This window comes from Dermacentor variabilis, chromosome 10, assembly GCF_050947875.1.
Source record: "Dermacentor variabilis isolate Ectoservices chromosome 10, ASM5094787v1, whole genome shotgun sequence".
Taxonomy (NCBI): Eukaryota; Metazoa; Arthropoda; class Arachnida; order Ixodida; family Ixodidae; genus Dermacentor; species Dermacentor variabilis.
In genome coordinates, this window is record NC_134577.1 from 16,821,066 (window position 1) to 16,827,065 (window position 6,000).

At 44.0% G+C, this 6,000-nt stretch overlaps 1 protein-coding gene across 1 annotated transcript in view; it reads right to left on the reverse strand.

The window, feature by feature from the left end:
• LOC142560022 (uncharacterized) overlaps window positions 1-4,875 on the reverse strand; it is a 186,212-nt gene extending 181,337 nt beyond the window's left edge. The window contains exon 1 of the mRNA XM_075671770.1: window positions 4,574-4,875. The gene's annotated coding sequence lies outside the window, so the exon portion shown is untranslated. The remainder of the gene's footprint in view (window positions 1-4,573) is intronic.
• Between the last annotated feature and the right edge of the window lie 1,125 nt (window positions 4,876-6,000).

Here is a 6,000-nt window from a genome sequence, read left to right on the forward strand (position 1 = left end):
AGTAACATAAATTATAGCAACGCTTTTGCTACTAGGCTCTTCAACACATGCACACCCTTTGGAGTGTATGTTTGCCACACAACAATAATCCACATCTCTCTCGCTTGCTTTTCCTTTGTTGAAAACGCTGCACTCGCTACTTTCCTGTCGAGAACGCTCTGTCTTGATGATAACGCGCATGCCGTTCGTGACTTGGGCGTACCGGGCTCGCAGCTTTAAAGAAACAATATGCGGGCAAGACAGATCACGAATATTGTTGTGTGGCAAATATACACCCCAAAGGGTGTAACTGGTTTAAGAGTGCATAGGAATGTTCATATTGGAAGCCTGTAGTTTAGAAGCAATGTATGTGTTCGTGTGTGCGCTTACATAACAGTTTTGTGTCTAAATAACCTCTTTCTCAATCTGAGAATACTATAGTTCACTCCAAGCCAGACTCTATATTTTTCATAGAGTGCACAAATTTACAAAAGCACGCACCTCCTAGCTCTATGAAAGGTCTGTAAAAGCCAACAGACAGACAGCGCTTGTGAAGTTGTGGTGTCACATACTGCTTTACATATTCGGCGCTAAAACGTACACAAGTATCGTCTTCTGGTCGCTGACGTAGATCGAGCGAAGACGAACGAAGCCAGGCTTTCTTATAGGCATTTTCCAGGAATTAGCTTTTGCTGAAAATTGGAGGAAGGCGATCACCAGGTCTGTTAGAGCTACTGTTTCGAGGCGAGCTCCTACGAGAGTGAGTACCAACGTGAAAACCGCAGTGTTTATGCTGCCGAGGTGTTCTTATGCAAGCACGTTAACGGTATTTGCAAAGGAGGGAGAAGGAGGAAAAACATTTATTGAGAAAAAAAAAAAGACAAGCAGGTGCAGTTCTGAAAAATTGTTGAGCACCGCCACTGCAGGCATATGCGTCGTTTGTGAGCAATTTAATCGACTAATGGGAAGTTCACTATCCCCTACTCCTTTTCTTGCGCAAGCTAATGTTTCCCAACCTGAAATTGATTTATGACTCATATATCCGCAGCTGTGTAGACGACCGCGCGAAGACTATAACGCATCATTAATCCATGCCTTTCGTACCAAATGTTATTAAAAAAAATTGACAGGATTCCCCAAATTTATCATTGCTTTGATTATCTTGGGCAACTTTCATTTTTTCGCTATGTTCCTACTTCGGTCTCCTATATTGGACCAGCTGAGAGGTAAAGCGAGAGAGCAGTGCATTTTATTTTCTACCTAAGCCATGCACCACCCCGAAGGGTGACCACGCAATTAAAACTACCGGCCTAACTATTCTTTAACAGAAATGCGAGTCTCGCAATCCTCGTTCGTGCCGCAACAGCACCCCGTGGCTCTGAATGCTCGCGAGCTTGGCTGCATTGCGCGTCGCCTGCGCAACGATCTGCTCGATTCAGTGCGCTTCGGTGAGCGACGCTATCTAAAGCCGCAGCGCCTGGCTTAATCAGCTTGCCAACCACGTCCGAAGCAGCACCCGTCCGAAGCAGCACCATTCTTTTTACGGGCTCACGTTATCTTGAATTCAGTCGCCGCGATCTTTCTCCCGTCAAAGGTGCTGCAGAAGTTTCGTAACCGATTGAAGCGAGGAACATGGTGTTGCAACGATTAAAATTACTTACGGCATATTCTGGTGGTCAGAATATGCCGACAGAGTCTGGCGACGCTCCAAAGTCCACGTAGAATAGCAAATAGGCGCTACTGCTAGCGTAGGCGGGCTCCACTGATGACTCAGATACGGTGTCATCACAGCCATACTTGGTTGTTTTCGTATTACAACTTTAAACATGTTTCGCACCACCTTCGCGGTATGCCTTAGCGCTCCCAAATGACCATCCGAATAGGTCATTAGTGCATAGCTGTTTCATTGTTCTTTTTTTACGTTTGTATGAACAAAGTAACAGCAGAAACACGGCGGGCAACATTCACTCTACAAAGTGGTTTTCAACATAGACTTAAAGAAAAGAAAATGACTGTGTTTAAAGTCGCATGCGCCCGTGTAATGCACATATAAAAGAATGAAAGCAAAATGTATTGGGAGGAGAGGAGGCAAGAGGGCGGAGGGTGATGAGACCAAATAAGGTATACTTTCATGCATTCATCCATAACGAATAACCTGATCGACAATTACGAAAAAAGATCATTCAAGTAGATGTGGTGAATCTTGGGAAGAACCCACTCTCATTTAAGAAATGGTAAAGAACATTTGCAGCGCACGTCTTTACTGCTTCGAAATATATAGGGAATGGTTCACTTTGACCTGTTTACAGGTACATACCACGAAATTAACAAGAAGTATTCACCATAACCGTGGATTCAACTACTAGGTCGTACAGTGGCATTGTAGTGTTACGTATATTGTGACACTTGAACCCCTGTTCATTATCTCCTTGTTTCAATTATTAGGCTCGTTGCGACATTTGTGCTTGTCTGCACTATTTGCTGTTTATTCTATTATCGTTATTTGTCTTACACGTGTTTTTTGTAGCAAGTGCCTTGCGTGCATCTGCTGCTCCTGCTGCTGAAAGAGAAAAGGGTGCTGTGGCTTGGTCAAGGTTGCTGGGACAGCTTTTTTTTCTGCAGCTGATTTAGCTCTTACTAACTGAATAAAAATAAATGATTTTATCTGGTATTCACGTCATATGCGTCCTGCTGTTTTTAAACTAAAGCAGTGTTGGTATTGCCCACCCACAAAATTCTTAATCTCTGCACTTCACCTGTAGTGCTGTTCGTGGGCGTCTCTCTCCCCCTTTTTGCTATTTTCCTACTTGCTTCCCCCCGCGCAGGGTAGCCAACCGGACTCTCGACTGGTTAACATCTCTGCCTTCCTTTTCTCTCTCTCCGCACTTCACCTGACTCCCTGCCACAATCAACCGAGTTAACCTTCGCCTGGTATCTCTCTCGTTGCTTTCTCAAACCGATGGTTATCGACTCTGTCCCATTAGCTGAACATGCTGGGCAAAATTTGGGTTAGAGCGATAAATGATGACGTCACAGTAATCGAAAACAAACGAGAAATTCACGAGAGGTTCTTCCCAAATTGGTGTCTTTTCAAGGAAAGCCTTAAAATAAATTTTACATGTTCTTGAGTTTTTGCTGTGTATCCATATAGAGCTGTACGCATTCCCGTGAAAAAGAAAATTGGCAGTGTATCTCGTACTTATGAGAAACGCGTTGCAAATAGAAAACATCGTGTTATTCGTTTTATTGAACTTATGCTACCACGTGACCATTCCCAAGGTTGGGCGCCTCGAAACGTCCGTGTTTGCCGGTACGCACTACGTCACACACCATACAGTTGGCGCCGTGTTATTCGTTTTATTGAACTTATGCTACCACGTGACCATTTCCAAGCTTGGGCGCCTCAAAACGTCCGCGTTTGCCGCCCCGCACTACGTCACACGCCATAGAGTTGGCGGCTGACGCGATAACGGAAATCCGTCTCTAGTGAGCCGTTCTGAAGCTGCAAGTAGGGCGCTGTGATTCAGCCCTGAACCTGCGGAACGGGGTCAGCCCTTGTGTGTCACTTGTACTTTTCAGCTTCAAGGAATTTTTCTGGTTGTTTTTGTGCGAACGTATTCTGAGGCTATTTCTCTCGGACATCTGTCTGTCCGACCACCTGTCTGTAACACGTGACACGATGCGTTGCATAGGTATACATGGGGTCTTATGGAAGTGTTATTCAAAGAATCGGAGATTAGTACATGCTGAACTAATTATTAGTACATGCTCAACTACTCAAGTACATGCTCAAGTACATTAGTACATGCTCAACTAATTATAATAAATTCACTAATTCACTTCTTTAGATAATTGCTTTACGGCGCATATCGAAATTTGCGAATCGTGGCCAGTGAGTTTGAAAGACGTCTCCACTTGAAATGAATCTCTAGGATGGCACCTGTTTCGTGACAGTATTCTCCAAAGTGTGGGATGAAATACATGGGTGTTCCAGTTACATTTCTGCTTCAATGCATAAAAGAGATTTTGCTAAAGTAAGTGAAACAACATAGAATTTTCGCGGCGTGTATCATGGCGCATATCTCCAACATGGTGTAATTCTTAAAATCTTTAGTGGTCAATATGATATGCAATATTCATAAAGGCAATGAAGATTAATTCATATCACGTTACTTAAACCTAGTTCGGAATAATTAAAATTTATGTGCCCCCAAGAAGATTAATTCCGACTAATTAGGTTCACCAATTCGACAAGTGCCACAGGTCATTGCAATACTTGTAGCACATTGCGTCATCCTGCACACAGTGAGCCGAGCGCGTAACTCGGCCACTCACTGAATCATTCGTTGCATAAGTGAAAGACGAGCGACTGGAAATAACGCTTACGCACTATCTGACAAGTCCCACTAGGGAGTTTCTGCAGTGGCTTTTTTTTCAGATGAACGGCAATGCAAGATAACTGCCACGGACGCACATTCCCTGTATGCCCCTTAAGCTAAAAACTTCGGTCCACCTCATGTTTACTGAAAGAGAAGCCCTTGCTGCATACGCACGGAAGCGTTGAATGTCAGTGTGCTAACAGAAATTTCCTTACCTTCGGTAGCGCAGTCACCGAGAACCACGGCTTCTCCAGTACGAGTGCATAGTCCACCGTGTCCACTTGAATTTCGATAATGGCGAATGGCAGCGTACAAAGGTGACCTCCACACCCGCAACACCAAGCATTAAGGTCTATGGTGACTTCCTCTGATTCCGTATTTCTCGTTGAGAGAGCCTCGTTAACTAGAAGGACGAACGAAAGTGTTGACAGCCGCTCATTGCCAGAACGGTCGTTCTGTCACGCGAACAAACACTAATAATAACGCAGTAGGCTTGTCCGACGCGTTCACTGTTACGAGCCGCGCGCGCGAGGGCATCACAAGCACCGACGGCATCTTGTCTGGCGAAGACCGACCACTACTCAGTTGCCTCTGAATTACATGCGCGACGTCTGCCGGTAGCTGCATGATGACTCGGCGAAAAAAACGGCCAGTTATCTTGGTGCAACAAGACGCATATGCGAACTCGTGGTTTGGCCAGCTGCGTAACCATGACTTCGCACATGTGTCTCGTCACGCGCCGAGTTCCGGCCGTCTTTTTTTCGCTGAGTCATCATGCTGCTACCACCGCAGTGCCGGCCAGCAGCTGCAACGAACCAGTGATACCGCTTCCCGAGTCACGGTCCTGGCGGTCCTGATCGCAGGAAAATTTTAGGCTGGCATGCACCTGGATAAGACGATCTGAAATGGACATGCTTGCTTTTTTTTTTCATGAGATTTAAAGCCGGTATTATCCACCGCAGAGGCTGAATGGCTGTGCGTGCTACTTACTCTTTTAACCGTGCACGCTGTGTCTAATTCCACAAAATTTTAACTTAAGCAAATTTCACGCATTGCTTACAGTAGTGTTTAGGTTAAAGAAGAATTAATTACTGGGCTAGTGGCTCTTGCCTTTAGCTGATGAGGGAAATTAGCGCTACAAAAGAACAATGCACAAATGAAGCAACGACAAGGCTTTGGCTTTGTCCTTCCTCCCTATTTGCGTTGTTTTCTTTTTTTTTGTTGTTGCCCTAATTTTCCGCATAAGCAAATAAGTACTTAGGTTGAAGCCAGTTTTAAAGCAAAGCGTGTTTTTTTCCCCCTACTTTCCCGGGCTTGGCGTGGCTGTCTGGATGCTTGGTGCTGCAGGGTCGGTCGCGATTCCAACGGATATATATATATATATATATATATATATATATATATATATATATATATATATATATATATATATATATATATATATATATATATATATATATATATATATATATATATATATATATATATATATCTGTTCTACGTGAAGGAACAAATTTACCTTGTTAAATAAAACCTAAACAGGAGGAAGGAGGGAAAGAGATAAGAAGAAGGCCAGGAGGTTAACCAGAATCACGTCCGGTTGGCTATATAATGCAACCATCCAACCACCTCACCTTATAAG